Source organism: Leucopleurus acutus (genome assembly GCF_964270905.1).
Source record: "Leucopleurus acutus genome assembly, chromosome: 20".
Classification (NCBI taxonomy): Eukaryota; Metazoa; Chordata; class Mammalia; order Artiodactyla; family Delphinidae; genus Leucopleurus; species Leucopleurus acutus.
Genome location: NC_139162.1, coordinates 30,977,700 through 30,999,203, shown reverse-complemented (window position 1 = coordinate 30,999,203; position 21,504 = coordinate 30,977,700).

Sequence of the window (21,504 nt, the reverse complement as noted above, 5' to 3'; positions counted from 1 at the left end):
CTGGTGCATCCACGCCAGGAGGGGATGGAATGGACGGCAGCTCTGGGAAAGTGTGGTCCTCTGCCTGACCACATACCACCCATGTCCCCTTGCTGTGGCCTCAGCCAGGCTTGTGCAGAGTCAGGTGATGCATTTCTAGGGTCCTAAGGGGAGCTGGGGCAGACATACCTCTTCCTTTGGCTTCTCGCATTCTGGTCCCTCTCCAGGCCAAAGTATGGAACAGGGGAAGAAGGACACACATCTGACTGCTCTCCTCCCTGCTCTGTCTCTCCTGCCTTCTCCCTCCCGTACCTGCCAAGGCCAGTGCCTCTACCTCAGTGTCCTTGAAATAACGTAAGTGGGTCGTGACCAGCATCAATCAAAAAGGCAAAAGCAAAAACAGAATTTTAAAAGTGAGAAAATACCACGTGTAACAAGGCTAACGTGTGTGCACGCATGGGTGTTCTGGTTAAAATGTAAAATGAAAAGATGCTCATCATCGTTAATTAGTAGAGAAATGCAAATCAAAACTACAATGAGGTATCGCCTCACACCGGTCAGAATGGCCATCATCAAAAAGTCTACAAATTCCATTGTAAAGCAATTATATTCCAATAAAGATGTTAAAAAAAGGTCTACAAATAATAAATGCTGAAGAGGGTGTGGAGAAAAAGGAACCATCCTACACTGTTGGTGGGAATGTAAAGTGGTACGGCTACTATGGAGAACAGTATGGAGGTTCCTTAAAAAACTAAAAATAGAACTACCATATGATCCTGCAATCCCACTACTGGACATATATCTGTAGAAAACTCTAATTTGAAAAGATACATGCACCCCAATGTTCATTGCAGCACTATTTACAATAGCCAGGACATGGAAGCAACCTAGATGTCCATTGACAGATGAATGGATAAAGAAATGTGGTATATATATATATATATATATATATATATATATATACACACACACACACACACACACAGCGGAATACTACTTAGCCACAAAAAAGAATGAAATAATGCCATTTGCAGCAACCGGGATGGACCTAGAGATTACTATACTGAGTGAAAGACTGAGAAAGACAAATACCATACGATATCGCTTTTATGTGGAATCTAAAAAAAAATGACACAAATGAACTTCTTTATGAAATAGAACCAGACCCACAGACATAGAGAGCAAACTTATGGTTACCAAAGGGGAAAGTTGGGGGGTGGGATAAATTAGGGGTTTGGGATTAACATATACACACTACTATATATAAAATAGATAAACACACTACTATATATAAAATAGATAAACAACAAGTATAGCAAAGGGAACTCTACTCAATATTTTGTAATAATCTATAAGGGAAAAGAATGAAAAAGTATATACATATCTATGTGTATATATGTATATGTATAACTGAATCACTTTGCTGTACACCTGAAAGTAACACAACATTGAAAATCAACTATACTTCAATTAAAAAAATGTAAAATGAATTCGTGCTGTGGGTCCCTGAAGAACACGTTTGGCAGCCACATTTCTGCCTCATGTTCTCCTGCCCCAGGGCAATAGGTCGCACATCCCAAGGCCCATAGGGATGTCCTCTCCACACTGGGAGATCGCCAAACACTGCCACTTCTAAGCTTGTCTCTTGATAAGCTAACTGAAAAGATAAAACAACCCAGAAAATCTTCCCAAGACAAGTCTGGCTGGCCATGCAAAACTATTTTTGAATGTCAGACCCTGAGGATGAATCTTTCTCTTGCTTCCTTCTGTAAACAATTGTGACCTCCCCTCTCTCCCTAAGGAAGACTGATGCCTCCAGCCTCCTAGGGAGAAAACACATTTGGAAAGGCCAAATTGATTAGTCATAAGACACTTGAGTAGTAGTAAGACACTTCTCCTGTCACATGCTAATTGCCTAAGAGGTTATTTTGCTTTGACTCCCATCCACTGGGTCCTCCCATCACTTAGCCAACCACTGGCCCGTGGGTAGTGATGGGCCCTGAGCTACATACTTTTCAAGAGTCACTCAGTGCTAGACTGATCCTTCCGAGAAGCCTCTGTGATACTTCCTGGTTTCAGAAGCCTAGCGAGCCACACTTGGCTTCGATGAGCAAATCCATGTGAGATTATGAAAAAGCCAAACCAAAGCAAAGCCTTGGAGGTCCCTGCCACCAGGACTAGGCTGGGGCTGCCCTTGCCATTACTGCAGACTAAGCTTTAGGAGGACAGAGAACATACCGTCTTTACTCAGGGCTGGTCCCATACTCTGGTCCTAGCAGAGTATCTGGGGCACAAGGCAGGCCCTTGATAAAGCTGTGTAAAGTAAGTGAGTGTGAACTTATATGGGAGAAATGCCAAACTTCCTATAATTCTTGAAAGCATCTCTATCATGGGTTTCAGGGAATATTGTTAATGGGTTACTCTGACCATGTCACGTCACTGTATTAAGACAGTCAAAACACCTTTTGTGTGCTCTTTGATGGATATGCTAATCAGGCAGAAATCTTAGCGACAAATCAAGTGCTTTCTGGTCTATTAATCTTTTAATAAACCGTTATCACTGCTGTTTGTTGTTATTCCAAAAGAGTCTATCTTAAGGGCTCATCATTTAAAATAAATGTACAGCTCTCAGTGTGATACAGCAGAGTATTATATGCTCATTCTCGGGGTCTTTACACACTTACTGTTACTGCTAGTAAAAGTGAGATACACACCCATCAATATATTTTATGCCCTTCTGTTCAAGAATACACACAATTGGGCTTCCCTGGTGGCGCAGTGGTTGAGAGTCTGCCTGCCAATGCAGCGGACACGGGTTCGAGCCCTGGTCCGGGAAGATCCCACATGTCGCGGAGCAACTGGGCCCGTGAGCCACAACTACTGAGCCTGCACGTCTGGAGCCTGTGCTCCGCAGCAAGAGAGGCCGCGACAGTGAGAGGCCCGTGCACCGCGATGAAGAGTGGCCCCCGCTTGCCACAACTAGAGAAAACCCTCGCACAGAAACAAAGACCCAACACAGCCAAAAATAAATAAATAAATTTATTAAAAAAAAAAGAATACACACAATGATAACATCATTCCCTGTTTAATTTTGAATACTGGTCTGAGGGAAAAATAAACAAGGCTATATATTTTTTGGAATAATAGGTCTTTAAATTCTAAGAAATTCCAAGGGGTAAAATCAGTCAGATAGCTCTTAAATGCTAACTGCCATTTCCCTGTGTTCTTCTGTTAACAGAATTGGAAACCACCACCATTGGATATGCAGTGTCTATAAGATATGTGTGTACTAATTCCTGCTTCCTTTATGGCCCACTGAAAGCAAAACTTTATTTTGAATGAAGAAAATATTCCCAAGTTACCATTTTCAACACTATTTTCCCACAGCTGACACACAGAGCCAACTTTGTAACCTGGCTCTCAAGCCTTATATAAGCCGAGCCTACAAGTCTCTCCCAATCTTACTTACTCATTCATACACTCTTTCATCAGAAAATACCTAGAAAGTACCAGAATATGTGCTAAGACCTTGGCAAGACCAAGCCTTTCTCCTCCTAGAATTTACATTCCAGTAGAGAAGAGAAAAAAGTAAACAAACAAGTAATTATAGATTGTAAGAGGTGATATGAAGGAAATGCCCTGGATGGTGACTTTAGGTGGAGGTGTCAGAGGAGGCGCTGGAGAGGGAGGCCTTGGATCTGAGAGCCAGCTACCAGAGGGTCAGGTAAAAGCTAAGAGGAGAGAAAGTGCAAGGCTTTGTGGAGGGGAACACCTGGCCTATTGACAGATCAGGTGAGCTGGCTGGAAGCACCTTGAGAAGAGGTGGGAGTGGTCAGCGGCAGCCAGATCACCCAGGGCCTGAGGACCACAGTGAGAAATCCATTTTACGTTAAGAGCATTTTGAAGTCAAAGATCACTCTTCTTTGTCTTTATTCATAATTGCCCCCAAAGAGGGAAAAACTCACATATTCCTCAACTACTAAATGGATAGATAAACTGCGGCACAGCCATTTACTCAGCAATAAGAAGGAACAAACGGCCAATACATGCAACAGGATGGGTGCATTTCAGATGCATTATACCAAGTGTATCTGTTGTCTACGCTGCATAACAAATTACCCCCAAACTCAGCAGGGGCAGGGAAATATAATCTTACCACATATTGGAAAGGAAAATTGTAAGTATTGGAATGAGTGGGACAACAGCCCATTATAAAAGTTGGAGCTATGGTGCTTCACTTCTAGAGAGAAGGAGAAGGTTCTATCATTCTTCACAAGTGAGCCTCACCCATGGACGTTTGCAGTGTGGTAGAGATAGAACCATGTAATTCATGGTTCTTGTTAGTCACATTACTGGAAGCAAAATGTACTATTTTGTTGGGTCAGCTGGGAAAAGAGAACATCCCGTGACGTGACATAGCTGTGATACGCATGAGACGGCATGTGGCTGACGTGGTCTGTGGCAGCAGGTACACAGCTGCAGAGCCCAGTGCTGGTTCCCTGCTGACACCTGTGGGACCCCAGACCTTCAATGCTTCAGAGCCTCAGTTTCCCTCACCCGCAGAAGTTGTGGCTGAGACCTAACCTCTAAGGCTCCTTCTCTATAAATGATCAGCCACCATTCTGTGATTTAATGACACACTGCTTTCTGTATGATGCTCTCTCCTGCATTCCCAGGCAGAAATGGGGGCTCCTGAATCCCTTTAGCACATCTGTGAGACTTCCTAGGGCTATTTGGGTACCACCTGCACAATTCCTGCTACATCGTCTGGCCACATGCTCTACTGTTTACTTGATATTTTCTGTCAAATGAACTCGCTTTTTAAAAACTTAAATTTGAGTATGTTTATTTTAAAAGTAAACTTTATGTCACAACAGCAAGTGGAAGAAAATCAGTGAGACTAGTCAATTTGAAGCCAATTGTAAAACGAATACAATGATGGCAAAGTGATGTTGCCAATCGCAGCTGGAAACTTGGGTCTAAGTCTTTTTTTTTTTTAAATGGGGGGTTTATGTCTGCTCAACTTTTAAAGTGATTGAAGAGAGCACCAAACCGAGACGTCCTCTGTGCTTTATCTAAAGGCTTAAAAGATAATTGAAAAGGGAATAACTTTGTCCTTTGGTGAGTCAGTGTTATCTAATGCCATGTCTATGTACCGTCTAACACCACTGCACACCGGTATGCCCTCCACACTTTGGGAAGTGTTGAAATTGGCATGCATTATAATTATTTCAGAGTTGGTTTCCTTGCTTCCCTTGACTGAGCTCCCGGAGACCAGGTGGGTTCTGGTTTATCCATATCTGCGCCCTTACCAGACATCCCCTGTTAGCTCCTTCAGAGGGCTTATGGCACCTGGCACAGGGTCAAGCCCTCATGCGGTGTGAGGAGGGAACGAGATGAGGGCAGCCACCATCACCAGGGTGGTATTTGAGTCCCATCAAGAGCTTTATCTGAAGTTCTAAAGAGGGGAAATTAGCACACCAAAGGAGGAGTTGGCCCAAGTTCAGGTATGGATTTGAGGTGATTTTTGTGGGATTAAGGCTACAAAACAATAGATGCACAGAACTAACCCCTAAAAGCAGTGAACATTTTGGAGTGAAATTTTTTCAAATGAAAAGACATGGGGTTTAGGGGTTTTAATTTTTTTCTTGAAATATTAAAGCTGAGCCTCCCCTGCCGTGGGAAAACACAGGTAAGAGGTGCCTTAAAAGTCTTGAAGGTCCACATGATAACTTGTACACCGGTGCTCATAGCAGCACCATTCACCATAGCCAAGAAATAGAAACAACCCAAATGACCGTCAACTGATAAACAGGCATATGCTAGAATATTACTCAACTGTAAAAAGGAATACAGCACCAAAACATTCTACCAATACACCATGGGCAAACTTTGAAAGCACTGTGTTAGATGAAAGAAGTCAGACACAAAAGGTCTCACATATTGTATGATTCCATTTATATGAAATGTCCAGAAGAGACAAATTCATAGAGACAGAAAGCAGATTAATGGTTGCCAGGAGCTGGGAGGATAGGACAGGACTGAAGGGTGATGGAGTTTCCTTTGGAGGTGATGAATATGTTCTAAAACCGATGTGGTATGTGAATGATATCACAATAAAGCAAAAAAAAATAAGTCTCAGAGGAGCACAGCTTTGTAAACCAGCTGGAAGGGTGATGGGTGTTGCCTGCTGATGAGGTTTGCTTAGAGCTGCGGTCCTCAGCCCTGGCTGCCCATGAGAATCACCAAGGGGAGCGTCAGGAACTACCGATGCCGGCCCCGCTTGGACTGCTCACATCAGAAGCTCTGGGGGTACAAATGGTCTTCGTAGTTTTGAAATCTCCCCAGGTGATTCTGAGAGGCAGCTGAGGCTAGAACACTGGCTCAGGAAACTGGCAAATAAAGAGGTAGACTCAACCCAGGTGCATGCCCTTGCTCATTACCAGATTGGCCCCCTTTGTCCCAGATAATGCCCCATCCCCCCCAAAACCCCCTCTTTTCCATTTTGTGACCTTTAAAAATAAGTCAGTTACCTGAGAAGCTACATGCTCAACATTCCTCAGTCATTAGGGAAACACAAATCAAAACCACAGAGATACCACTTCACACCCATTAGTAAGGCTATTATCAAAAGGCGCAAAAGTGTTGGCAAGGTGGTAGAGAAATTGGAACCCTTGTGCAATGTTGGTGGGAATGGAAAATGGCGCAGCCACTGTGGAAAACAGTACGGCGGCTCCTCAAAAAGTTAAACTTAGATTCCTATGTAACTTTGCAATTCCACTCCTGGGTATATATCCACAATAACTGAGAACAGTTAAGCAAGTATACACATGTTCATAACAGCATTATTCATAATAGCCAAGAGGTAGAAACAACCCAATTGTCTACCAGCAATGAATGGATAAACAAAATATAGCATATACATACAATGGAATATGATTCAGCCACAAAAAGGAATGAGATTCTGATACATGCTACCACATGGAGGAACCTTGACATTACGCTAAGTAAAATTAGCCAGACATAAAAGGACAGATATTGTATAATTCCACATATCTGAGATACTTAGAAGAAGCAATTTCGTAGAGGTTGAATGTAGAATAGGTTACTAGAGGCTGGGGAAAGGAGGGAACGGGGAGTTAGTTTTGAATGGGCACAGAATTTCCGTTTGGGATGATGAAAAAGTTCTTGAGACGGGTAGTGGTGATGGTTGCACAAAACTGTGAATGTGCAGAATGCCGCTGAATTGTATCCATTAAAATGGTTAAAATGATAAATGTTGTGTTATGTCTATTTTACTACAATTAAAGAATTAGGAACTGAAAAAAAAAAGTCAGCTACCATGGCAGGCATAGGGACCGCTTTCCGAACCCCACAGGGAACAGACCCATTAAAAGCAGTGGAGGGGAAGGGCATGCACCACCCTGGAGTCGGACCCTGCGATGGTGGGCTGCCAGCTCCATCTCTCTGCACCTCGGTTCCCTCATCCACAAAAGCGGGATAACAATAAGGGCCACCTGTTTGGGGTGTGGTGCAGATTGAATGAAATAATAGGTAAAGCACTCAGCCCAGAGGTAAGTGCTCAGTGATGGCTAGTGGTATCACCATCACCATCATCATCATAATCCAGGCCCACATCGATGTGTCTACCTTGACTCTGACCTCCATTCAGAGACAGAGTGTATTTTGGGGGCGATGAAAATGCTCCGGAATTATTGGTGACGGTTGCACGATCTTGTAAATATACTAAAAACTACTAAATTGTACACTGTAAAATGGCGACTTTTTACAGATCGTAAATTCTATATATAAAACGGAGCAGGGTATATAATCATGTAGTAACGTAGACACAGAACTGAGTGTAGGAAATGCATACTTGCTAAGGGCAAAGTCAGGACCACACGGCAGAGAAATAAATACTTGAGCTGCTGTTTGGGAAGAGCCCCCTGCTCCCTGGTATTAGTGACCAGCTGGGGCTGGAGCTCGGGACCTCAGACACCTCTGTTCTCTCTAGAGCTGCCCCGTCACAGCCTAGGGGCCTGGGGTCTGGCTCCTGAGAGGCACGCTGAGCAGGAAGGGAAGATTCTGGGCCCTTGGGGGCAAAGCTAAGGCAGACACCCTGGGGAACGGAGCTCGCGCTGAAAGACAACCCAAATCCTCAACCTGTGCCCTTTCCCACGTCACACCTACCTCCTGCAGCGTTACTACTGCCTCCTTCCTGGAAGCTGTCTTCACCTTGGCCATCAGGACAAAAACTGCAGGGCAGAAGGGATGGAGGAAGATGTCGATAACCAGCTCTCCCAGCCGCGGCTTCCTTGTTACTGACCAGAAGCTAACAACACTGGCCTTGAGAGCCTGTTGGGAGGAGGAGAGATGACGCAGATCCGTAGCAGAGGGGGCAGGCCCCAGATAAATGCTCAGAAGCAGCACCTGCTTCGTGATGTTAAGTAGCAGAGCCTGCTTCGGCAGCGGGTCCTCCCCGGGGGCCACGCCTATGTGGTCAGCGCCTCCATAGCTGGCACCTGCTGGCAAGGTAATTCCCTCCTGCAAGATGCAGCGGCCCCAACCTGGGATCCGAGAGCCCAGCTGGAGCGAGGATTCGGATTCAAACACGTGGCGAGCTGTGGGAAGAGGGGCGCTGGAAGTAGAGGGCACATTCTCAGGTTTCTCGAAACTCAGACTCTGGAATCCTACGAACTGGCTTGAACAATTTCCTTTTGGGGCAGGAAAGACAATTCCTGCCGTGATGATTGTGTGATAAGGTGGAAACCTAGCAACACCCACCCCGAGTCCACCCGGGAAACAACGGATGGAAAACGTGCAAACTGTAGTAACAAAGCCAATGTGCGGAGTCTCAGGAGAGGGGAGGAGAGAGAACAGCCAACAGTCTGTTCAGTCTGGAGGTCCAAAAATAGGAACGAGGGAAAATGGTCCAAAACAATGAAAAATTCAATTTTCTTATGATTACTTAGGAAAGCAATTATAGTATGCTTTAAATATGCACATTCTTTGTATGCCTATCACATCTCAATAAAGCATTTGAACCTTAAGAGGTTCAAAATCACCTCACCCTTGTAGTTTACTTATCAAATCTCATTTCCTTCTCAAAACAGAGTGAAAGGGCAGATGTAAGCTACACTTGAGGTCTGAGACTCATGGTAGTCAGGTGATCTGTTAGAGGTCAAAGAGCCAGGTGGCGGGGCCGGGCCTCTGATTCCAGCTCCTATGAAGTATCCACAAACACTTATGAGCCTGGACTTTCCTGGTGGCGCAGTGGTTAAGAATTCACCTGCCTAATGCAGGGGACACGGGTTCGAGCCCTGGTCCGGCAAGATCCCACCTGCCACAGAGTAACTAAGCCCTTGCGCTACAACTACTGAGCCTGCGCTCTAGAGCCCGTGAGCCACAACTACTGAGCCCACATGTTTAGAGCCTGTGCTCCACAACAAGTGAAGCCCCTACTCGCCGCAGCTAGAGAAAGCCTGAACACAGCAATGAACACCCAACGCAGCCAAAAATAAATAAAATTCTATAAAAATATATATATTTATAAGCCTTTTGTTCACCGGATGGTGGGGAAAGTGTTGGAAAAAATTACAGGGAGTGTTTCCATTTGGGATTTGCCCCCAACTTGCTGTGTAACTGACCGGCTGACGTCTCTTCGGGCCTCAGTTTCCTCACCTGTAAAATGGGGCCAGCAAAAAAGGGTCTCCAAGACTTCTTTTTGCTCCGAGAACCCAGCAAGGATTTGTGGATAGCTTTTCTAATTTGAAAAGCAATGTTGCCTCTCCTTCTCACCTAAGTATTGGAAAGAAAGACCCATCTGTTTCCCAAGTTAAGTGGCATGGTTTCCCCCCCACCAAAGATAACTTTGATTCTGCTCTGAAATCAGCTCCCTACTTCTCTTACTCAGGACTCCAAAGTTACGAATTTTCTAATTCCAATGTCTTGGCTATTTAAGTGTTAGAGAATTATCTTTCTATGAATCAAAGCAGGTTTTTGTCTTTAAGACTAAAAGATTTGAGTATCTTTTTTTCTTTTAAGAAAAATGACAGATATCAGCCCTTAGAAAAACCAGCTCACTTTGAGACCTCCATGGCATTATTGCCTCCTTTAATATTGCTGACAGTCTCTTGCAAATGTATCACAAACTGGCATTTATTAGTGTGAGGCACAAGGGGCATGTTATTTGATTCGAATAACAGCTCGGAGCTACAGTTTGAGTCTAGAAATATATTAGTCAGAAACAATCTCATTTAATAACACAGAAACTAATAAAAGAAAAGTATTCCAACTGATTCAGAATTGAATTTATGAATATTGCTTTAGCAGGATTAATGATCAAAACTCCAACCTGTTTGTCACGTTATAACTGACTTTTCCATTTAAATGCAAAACCAGAAGTCAGTGAGTCCGAAGGATTGTATATTGCTTTGAAGAAAACCAGTTCATTTTACATGTAAGCTTCCAAATTGGCAATAAACTTTAATTACAGGGTCAGATAATCAAATTATAATCAAATAGCCTCACATAAAAATCTATGTTTGAAATTAATGAGATACAGGGCTGCCACTTGTTATCAATGCACCTCTGTAACTTACTAGCAGACATTTCATTTTCATTTAAAAGTCACCTTAAGGACTTTCTCCTCAATTTTCACCGTGTAGCTTAATTTGATTTAGAAAACATTTCATTCTCAGATCATACAGTCCTTTGGATTTTCATACTCACCTCTACCTTTCCCTCCCCCTCTCACCTCAGGGGAGGTCTCTTTTATAACTGACAACAGGATTTCCAAATTGGCGCTGTTGTAAACCTTTCCAACTGCGGGGTGAGTACATATCTATCTGTGTTGGAAAGAACCCTGACCCGGTGTCAGGTGTCATCTGACAGAGGCAGCATCACACCATGGGGCTGGTTCACCTGGGAAATTTTGCCAAAGGAAAAAAAATGTGTTTAGCTTAGCAATATTTAAATTGTTTTGAAATCAACCAATCCATTGGCAAGTGAATGACATTAACCCTTACACCTGCCTCCTTGTCTGATTAGCTATGAACAAGAAGAACGCAAAGTTGTGATTTAAAACCCCTGTACTTTAACTTTAAAACCAGCAGTTTGTCTTCATCAGTAACAGATTTTGGGGGGGCCGGGGGGTCAGAATGATGAAGAGCCATCTTCTGGGGCTTCCTCTTCCTGGCAGGCAGGCAAGCTGGGACCAAGGAAAAAGACTGATGAGCTGAGAGGCACCGAGAGAGGGATGCAGAAAGGACAGCCTTGTACCACTGACATGGTTTCTCTTTCTAAAAATTAGACTTTTCTTGAGCTTTTCCATATTACACAATAAATGAGGTGCATAGCACCTGACCGGGTTGCCAGATGAAAAATTAATTTTTAGCGTAAGTATATCCCAATTATTGCTTGGGACATACTTCTGCTAAAGAAATTCATTCCTTGTTTATCTGAAATTCAAATGTAACTGGACATCCCTTATTTTTCTTCACAAACTCTGATGATCCTAGTCTGTAATGATAATAAAGCTTGGCACCTTCTAAAAAATTAAAAGGATTTCTTGGGGATTCCCTCAACATTTCCCAAACTGGCCGGATCACCCAATCACAAGGATCAGCTGGGAGTTTTTTAAAACTACAGTTGCCCAGACCCATCCTAGAAAAGCCGATTCACTAAGTCCAGGGTTTGGCCTGGGAGTGTGTATTTTGACAAGTTTCCCAGGTGATTCTTGGCATCGACAAGTTTGGAAAACACTGCGAGTATCTCTTGTCACGACATCCCTGAGAAGCAGGTGGTGATGGAGTACAGGAGGTAGGAGAGAATGGTTCATTTTCACTTCCAGCTGGGGGAATCATGGCCCAGAAAAGTATGGGGAGTGCTCGGCTGTCTTCAGAACCTTGGACCTATCGAAGAGCCAGCTTCAAAATATTTTATTTCATTGTGGCATAAAGTAAAGGTCATTTGGCTTAGAGATGGACAGCAGAAGGTGTGTGACCACATAAGTTGTTCTATCTGTGTAATTAGGATCTTTGCTGTTTTGTCTGGCGCGCTCAAGGGTCCTTCTGTGAGCTACTTAAGTGTGGGACATCTATGGTGTCTGCCTTGGCTTTTTCATCTGTAATGAGAACATCTTCTCCGCCTCAAGCCTCCCCCACGGTTTTACCACTAGGACAGAAAACACACAGAGAGAGAGAGAGATGAACAGAAAGCCTGGGAAAAGCTCCATCCATCAGGGTCCTGCCCCCAGCGTGAGGGTGGAGGGGTGCATCACACAGGTGAGCATCTCTGTCCCCCAGGGGCCCCTCTAGCCCCTTCTCCACCGCACGCTACAGGGACACATGGAAGATGCTGGCCAACACTGCACCGTTTCAGTGTGAACCAGAACCTGAGTCTCACCCTCACTCTCTGCATGACACTGTAATTATGTAAAAGAAAAACTGTAAGGATGTCAACGTGATGAGGACGTTCAATAAAAACATAGAGGGGGCTTCCCTGGCGGCGCAGTGGTTGGGAGTCCGCCTGCCGATGCAGGGGACACAGGTTCGTGCCCCGGTCTGGGAGGATCCCACATGCGGAGCGGCTGGGCCCGTGAGCCATGGCCGCTGAGCCTGCGCGTCCGGAGCCTGTGCTCCGCAGCGGGAGAGGCCACAGCAGTGAGAGGCCCAAGTACTGCAAAAAAAAAAAAAACACCCAAAAAAACAATAACAAAAAAAACAGAGAGGACCTTGGGTCACGCCCCGTGCTGCCCTGCTCTGCGCAGTTATCTCCAGGGCAGGAACGGTGGGTTTGAAGTTAACCATTTATCTCCTCCTGTTCACCAGCAGAAGCATGAATCAACACAAAAGAACCGGATCCGGTTTCTCTTTCTCCTGGCTGCCCTCTTCCACCTCCCGTTTTGGGTGTCTTCTTGCTCCCCAAAAACCAAGGCGGTCCATTTTACTTCCATAGTAAAAGCACTCTCTTTTAGGTCAGCATGGAATGACCACTGGGCCAGCAGCCAGAAAGGCGGGTCTCCCTCCACCCCATCTCCTGCCATGACCTCGGGCAACCCTTGTCTCTGCCTTACCTTCCACTCAGATTACATTTGGGTCTAACGTTCTGGAGTTCTCTGCTACATCTTCCCTTTCATCGGTAACTGATGAGAGTCAGTTAGGCAGCCCTTAAGATCAAAGGAACGAAGTTTAATTCCTCCTTTTCACCTGAAGCTAGTTATTTCTGCCCCTTCTCTTTCCAACATTAACCCCTAAATGACTTTTGCTGTGCACTCCTATCTTGTAAGATCTGCTATTTCACCGTCCCTCAAATTGTTTCCACCCTATAGGAGACCAACAAAGGGATAATAAGGAAAATGTTTCAGTTCTAAAAAAAAAATGATCTGCAAGTCCTCCCTAAGCCAGTGCACTGACGCTGCAGATCATACCTCATGTTTGAGGGGTGTCAGGATTTTTCCAAAGACCTGATGCACGCAGTTGCCTCTTACACTGTGGCCTCCAGAGGAACCCAGCTCAACCTGATGAGATGTGCAGGACAAGGCAAAGCAGCCATGGGAACAAGCTGTGTACAGGCTGTGGAAGAAGGAAAAACAAACCGGGGGTGATACTAATCATGGCAAGTGGTGGGGTTTGGGTGATGAAGATGAATAGAATTATCCTATCTTCCTAATCTGAGCCTTTGGTAATGTTCTATCGACTACATACTCACCAGGTCTGCAATGTCTTACTGCCTGTCTTCCAGAGGCATCTCAGTGTAAATCGCCCACGAGGTAAGGAATTTATCAAAAACTGTTCTGACCCACTCTGCTCCTTCCAGTTGTGCTGCTTGGCCAAGCTCCCAAGGAGGACCACTCTGCATCACAGCAAGCTCTTTCTGGAATGGTGAACACTCAGGGTCCCTAAAGTTAGATTTTGGTTCAGATGTGATGTGAAATTCTGGGAGGTTGCTGCGGGATGGGTCTCAGAGGCCTCAAAGGTGTCCACCCTCTTTGATCCAGATGTTCCACGGCTGGGGGCTCATCTTAAGGAATATGTGTATAAAGCTTACAACTGTGGAAAACTGGGAATCTTGTAGCGAGTAAATTATGGCTCATTCCTATGAAAGAACACCCTTCAGCCATTCCAAATCACGTAGAAGAGCACGCAGGTGCATGCAAGAACGTTCATCTCCTATGGTTTGGTGGAAATACGGTACCAGTTTTATAAAGACAAAAGTCGTGCAGGGCCACTTTATAAACAGTTAACAGTGGTCATCTTTGGTTGATTGGATTATGAATGCTTTCGATTCTGTATTCCTTTTTTTCTTGTTTTCCAAGTTTTCTGCACAAGGCTAATAATTATTTTTGTATTGTTTTAAATTGGGAAGAAGCTTATGACACTTCGGGGGGGAAAAAAATTGAACAGGACAAAAATCTTACTGACCCTTAGGGAACTGACTTCCAGCTTCCATTATGTCATGAGTCAAAGGATTTTATGTTCACTGTGTATCGAGCTCTGCATCCGCTGGTGACCTTGGACTTTCTCCTTTTTCTCTTTCTTGACCCATGTGGAAACATTGCAGCCAACAAGAGGAAGTAGCAAAGTTCTCTCTGATGAGTCAGTTATGGGATGTATTCAGAGCTGACTTATCCTTGTGCTTACCATGGAACCTGACACATGGAAGGTGCTGAGTGTTTGTTGAATGAATGAAAGAAAATACCATCTTGCTCTTTTGAGGGCTTTTATTCGTTCCATCGTTAAAATAGGGGGAAAAGTGGAAAAAAAAAGTCATTTAACTCAATTCATAACAAACAGTGGTTTAAAATAGAACTCCAAACCAATTTTGGCCGAAAGCGTTCTAGAATAATGTGAACAGCTGCTGTTGTAGACGCAGCCTGAAATAAAACTTCTTAGCGTAGTTCCAGGTCTGCGTTGAATAAATGCACAGACGGGGGGGGAAAGGGCTTTATTAGCATTAATTGCAGTGCAGGCCCGGCTTGTTGCTCAGAGAGAAACCTCGCGGCAGTAAACCTTCTGCAGGCTGTAGATGGAGCCATAACATTACTAAAGAGCGTCCCAGCGCGCGGGGTGGGTGCTTTGTGCTGTGAGAGCCAGACGTTTGGAAGTTTTTCGGCTTTTGGCTTTCGTTTCTGAGTGTGAACAACCAGTAAACTCAGACCTTCTTTTCTCCGAAGCTGACTGCGCTGGTCGAAGCCAAGATGCTGGCTTTGGGGTGGATTCAGCTTCCATTCTCCCAGCAATTATCACCTGCGTGCACCTCCCTCTCTGACACTTTCTCTGCTTGAGGGCATGCCGGGGCTGTCAGTCCCACCTGGGCTGGTGAGTTCGTTGAGAACAGCAGACCGAGTCCTGCTCCTCACAATCTCTTGTCTTCTTCTCACAAGAGCCACTCACCCGAGGGGCCCGGGTCTCAGCTGGCCTCACCTGCTTACACCTGGCCTCACCCGGCATCCTGGGCAGAGTGGGTCTCAGCGGCAGGTTTCACAGCTACAGACGGGGCCTCCGTGAGCTGGGCGGGCGCCACCTCCCCTTTCCCACCAAAAGGCCCAAATCTGATGAACTGGAGGATCCCTAAAGGGTCTGGCTTCAAAAGCCTCCCTAGCTTTTGGTTAACCTCTCAGATTTCTTTCTCTTCCCACTCCTGTCTTTTCTCTCTTCACAACACCCCTCCCCGCTTGCTTTCTCCTCCTCTCTTCTTCATCCCCCTCTGCCTTCCTCCTCTCCCTCTCCTGCCTTCTCTGCCCCTTCTCTCTCCCTTTCTCTCCACACACACAGATCCTGGAAGCCAGGGTCTCGAGACAAAGGCCATTTCACATTCGCCGCACTGTGTCACCCACTGGCCTGCCACATCTTCTCACGTCACTTCTTTCCTCCCAAATATTCCATGGCTCCCGCCCTGCTGTCATTCTGGGAAGTCCCACCTTGGCCTGACATTCCCAGGCGTATTGATCTCCCTCCCCGGCCCCAGTGCCGTAAGCACAGGCCACGGGAGGCGAGGCCGACCTGGGCCCCCCATGCGTCTGCCTTGATTCACAGCCCACCTCCACTGGCTGGGCTCTCACTCATCCCTCCAGGCGCACAGCACATGCTCTCGCCTCTTTCACGCAGCCTTCTTTGCTTGCCTCCAGTGGGATTCTTCTCTCTCCCGTGAAAGCGCTTCATGGTGGCACATACTACGTTTGCCTTGGATTCTGGCTACTGGGGTGCATGTCTGGGTGATAAGATAAGCCTTTAAAGGGGTTTCTTGTATTCCCTTGTACACTCTTCCCAGACTCATCGTTGCAAGAGAAGGAGAGCCGTATACCAGGGTGATAGGCTGCCAAGGTGACATACTGCGCCCTGTAGGGGATGGGGAGGTCCCTGTCAAAAACAGTAGCTTCAGGTCACTATGTGCTGGTAAAAGAGGACGGTCTTCCCATCCCTGAGGTGAGACGACAGGTCCTCAGGCCAGGTGGGGGGAGGGCAGAGGGAGAGGTGAAGAAGATGGGAGTGTAGAAGCTGCTGGGGGCTTGAGAAGGGGCCGTGTCCTTGCCCCACAGTAGGTGGGAAACTAGACAGTTTTGTTGGGTTTGAGAACAGAGGGCCCCTGAGCTTGACTTGCTGGGGGACCTTGAAGAGTCTAGAGGCAAACCAGCTATAGGACGGATCTGGGCAGAAAAGGCCTTAGACCGCCTTGCAGAGTTAGTTTCCAGTCTCCCAGCCTGGCACAGGAGAGACTTGGGGACACACAGAGTCAGGCCTTGCAGCAGAAGCAGTTGGTGTCCTCCAGCTCCTGTGGCCCTTGGGCTGTACCTTCTCCTTGCCTTCTGCCTGACTGCCATGCACATGGCAGGTCATTGTGCCGGGAAACTGACACCACAGCAGCCCTGACCTCATGACTGATGGAGCTGGTGGATCAATAGCCCAGCTCTTTCCCCTCACGTGGAATCACTCTACATTGTTTCCCAGAGTTCCCAGGCGAGACTGAGCTCCACCTGCCCACGAGGTACTGTGATAACATGCTCGGTGTCAGCTTCCTTCCCTTCCCTGTCTCACTCCCGTACTCCCCTACTAGCTTTGGGTATCACCTCCAAATAAACTGTCTTGTGGTCTGATTCTGGAGGAACCCAAACTCATACAAGCTCAAAAGAGGCTCTTGAGAAGGAACAAAGAATGCTACAGGAGGAAGCCACAGGAACGGTCACCAGCGTGGGAGTGGAACTCTCCTAAATGATTCCATCACAGGCAGGTAATGCCCTGGGCCAGAGATGCCCCCTTTCCCAGAGCCTGTGTCTCATAAGCCCCTTCTCCCCACAAAAAACTTCAGAGCAACCAGGAAGAAAGGGAATGGGGGTTTGTGCCTTAAATTAAATTGACTTGTTGAAAGAGGAAAATTGCATGTTCTTTTCATCTGAGTTTGTGGGTGCCTCCTCCGTCTTCGTCTGCTTCCCTCTCTGTTTAACTGCCTGAAGGCAGGGAATGGGCCTTGCTCAGCTTGTGGGGCTCCATCCACCAGTGTCTCCTGCCAGGAAGGCTTGTTGAGCCAGATTCAGTCCACCTGGCAGTGTGACAAGAAGTGCAGATGGCCTTGAGGAGCTGAGAGCAGCCCCCAGCTGACGGCCAGCAAGGAGGTGGGGACCTCAGCCCTAGAGCCCCAAGGAACTGAATGCTGCCAACAACTGAATGAGCTTGGAAGTGGATTCTTCCCAGAGTCCCCAGATGAGAACCCAGGCCAACTGACACCTTGACTTTGGCCTCGGGAGACATAGAGCCGAAGAACCAATCAAGCCCACCTGAAACTGTGACAACTACAACTCTGAGATAATAAATTTGGGTTGTTTTAAGCTACTGTGTTTGGAGCAGTTTGTTGCAGCAGCGACAGGAAACTAATCAATAGATTATTACGACCAGTGAGTGCTACTGTCTGTGGCAGCTCCGATTGAAATACTGAAATGCAATCTCGATAGCAATGTTCTTTGTGCTTCTGTCCATCCTACAAAGCCTGTAGTGCACATGTGCACTTCCTGTGAGGATGGCTTGTTAAGGATAATAAGTCAATGAAGAAAGTTGCAGGCTCCTTTGGGCCTTAAGAAGGGAGCCGTGGATACGTATCTGCAGTGGCCTTTGTATCGTAGAGCTTGATGACTCTATTCTGACTTTATTAACTTCCTCGGGGTTTTTGGCAGATACAGCCCTGGGATGTGCCGGGAAGTCTGATTGCGTGGGCATAAGAAGTGGCCCGGGTGCAAGACTGACAGCACCCCGGCCAGTTCATCTCGCCGTCCAGGAGGGATGACGCCCGGAGGTTTACCTTCAACTTTACTTAAGCTCTCTTGCTCTTCTGCACCCAAGAACAGGGTACCTGGAGACAGGGTAGGGATTTGCTTTTCCTTCCCAATTAAACTGTGTTTTGACAGGTTTTAAGCTAATGGTCGCTATAGCTGCCAACTGGAGCTGTGCATATATGTCCCGGGGGTTGTGGTAGGGACAGGAGTTCACGCTTTGATCTCTGCAAAGAATGTAAACAGCATTTTCAGTCCCCAAATGGAGGAAGTGGGAGCTGGTTTCCTGTCCTCATCACGGAGCTCTGTGGGATCGACTTCCTGTCTGGGATGGTAAGCCCTCGTCCTTTTGGCTTGACTGTCGTGTCTCTTGCCGCTCTATCTAGAAAGACTGTGAACTAGGGAAGTAACCAAGTGTGGGCTTTGGAAAAACACCTCTGCCGAGGTTCAGGGGAGACTGACCGTGGGGCAGGGGATGTGGACTCCAGTTTGGAGCCCGCCTCACACTCACCTGCCCTCTCTGGCCCTCGGCTCCCTCACAGGTGAAGACACTGGGCTTTAGACAGCTTCTAAGGTTCTTTTTGACTTTAGAATTCTAGGATTGAAAAAAAAATCTGGTAGAACAGACACTAGCTGTTGACAGCAGTAATCTCTGGGTGGGGATGGGGAATAGTATTATAGATGACTAACTTTCCAGGTTAAATTTTTTTAATAAGACTTTTAATTAATTAAATTAATTTTGGGGGACACATCGTTCGGGAGGTGGGATCTTAGTTCCCTGGTGAGGGATTGAACCTGTGCCCCCTGCATTGAGAGCTCAGAGTCTTAACCACTGGACCGCCAGGGAAGTCCCTCCAGATTAAATTTTTAAAAATAATTTTTAATAATTTGTGGATATTATGCAACAAAACATATTACTATTTTATTGCAGTCTTATTGTTTTCCTTTCTTAAAAATATGCTTTCTGTTATGGAAAATTTCAAACATATATAAGAGTAGAGAGTATGGGGGCTTCCCTGGTGGCGCAGTGGTTGAGAGTCCGCCTGCCGATGCAGGGGACACGGGTTCGTGCCCCGGTCCGGGAGGATCCCACATGCCGCGGAGCGGCTGGGCCCGTGAGCCATGGCCGCTGAGCCTGCGCGTCCGGAGCCTGTGCTCTGCAACGGGAGAGGCCACAACAGTGAGAGGCCCGCGTACCGCAAAAAAAAAAAAAAAAAAAAAAAAAAAAGAGTAGAGAGTATGGGCTAACATACTCCCATGCACCCATCACTCAACTTCAACCGTGATCAGCTCAGTCTTATTTCATCTGTATCCCCACCTACTCCCTCACCTTCTGTCTCATTTTAAAGTAAACCCAAGACATTACAGCATTTCACTCAATATAGCATGTATCACTTTGGTAATTAGAAATAAAAAAAAAATTACCTGAGTCATTCTGAAACTAAATACCTCCATACTCTCCTGTAGAAGCACCACAACAGAATGGAAATAAAATGTAACTCTTAGTTTTTGGGGGATTTGGAAGAAATGTGTTCTCTACCCATGATTGTTAACAATGTTTAATCCAAAGGAAAGAATGTCTAATAGTGGATTTCATATATCTGTGGGAGGGACTGTATTGAGGGGCAGGGAATAGGGGACTATTGTCTGCTACTCCACTGTGTAGTGCCAGTCCTGGGAGGGAATGGCTGTCCATTATCTTCCCCAACCTTTCTTGCACTGTATATGTCAAATCCCATAGTAAGTACTGAGAAAATTATTTTAAATGATCTCTCAGGAGTTCACCAGCCTCTCTTCTCCCATCAAACAATTTTAGAATTCCTTGGCTATAGTATGCCACCACCCTTATCAGACTGTGCTTATTAAATGTCCACTTGGACTCACAGTCCCACCTGTTGCACACTGAGGTCTCCCTTTGACTTAATTTCGGGGGTGAGTTGTCCTCCTGCTTTGTACCTTTTAATTAGAAACCCCGTGAAGTTCAGCTGGGCTTACATTTTTCCTTTTCTTTTCTTGAAACAATACAAATGTTTCGAAGGGATTCTGGACTACATTAGCTGATCATTTTCAATTTTCATGTGAGACATATGGAAAGACTCACCTCCACTTACAGCTTATTCCCTGAGACGGTCTGACCCACGGCCGACATTACAAAATGGAAAAGACCTTCCAGGAAGTCAGCATTTAAGCCCATTTCCCTCCCTCGTCCTGCACTGACCTCAGCTCAAGTCAAAACCTACAGGAACGCTGGACTTTGACGATCCAAGCCATGGAAACTTTCAGTCCTGAAATGTGCTCCCTCCTCACAGAGGCCAGGCCTCCCAAAACTCTTAAAGTGAGATCGGCCCGAGCTGGGGGTGGGGAGTGGCGGTGATGCAGGGTTTCTTTTCTTTGTTTTCTTTGGTAGAGGGAGAAAGACCAGGGGGACTTGTTTTGCATGGCCGGTGGGGCTTCCTTTTTGCCTGCTTGAGTTAATAGAGAAAAGCCATAAATTGCTATCTGCTGGGCTAGTTATGTTTTCCTTGCAAATACAAATGTAAATTGCTCTAGCACAGAGAGTTTTAATGGATAAGTAAATGCTTGACCTTTGGTAAGCTTCCAGAATTGAGGTGTTTGGGTCTCTTTGCATCATTAGGAGACGTGCTTGCACGTGACAGGTTAAGGGGTGACAGCAGTAAAGACAGGCAAAATCATAGAAGTTGGGAGTCATGGGGTGGGGAGCTGGGAAATGCGGTGCTTACCAAGGCTCTTGGGCCTTTTGATATGGGGATTAGAATGGGCTGCAGAAGCAGCCCGCAGTAGGGAGAGTGTAAGGCAAGATTTCTGGGGTGGAAGCAGATCTGGCGAGGTAGGGAGAGAGGTTTTGAGAGAGAGAGGAGAAAGAAGAGACTTAAGGCTGTTTTGGTGCCTGGGGCCTGTGGGAGAAGCGGGGAGGGACAGGAGAGGTGGAGGAATGGATAGTAAGCAGTTCTGCGGTGGGTAAGCCTGGGATCTCTTCAGCTGTTTTTTCCCAAGAACCCCGATGAAGATCTTGCTTTCTTCTCAATTGCTCTCATTTGTTGCACGTGACACTGATGGGCTGTGATACCGATGGAAGCCTGGGGCCTAAGGTGGTCCAGGTCTGTTGGGTCCCAGAAATTGTCATGATGCCCCTTGAGGAGAAGAAGAGGGGAGAAAAGCAGAGAGCATCCTGGGAGACTGCGGAGCACAGCTTTCACCAAGAAATGAGCGGTGGCCTTTGGTTGGAAGACTTGACCCGTCTC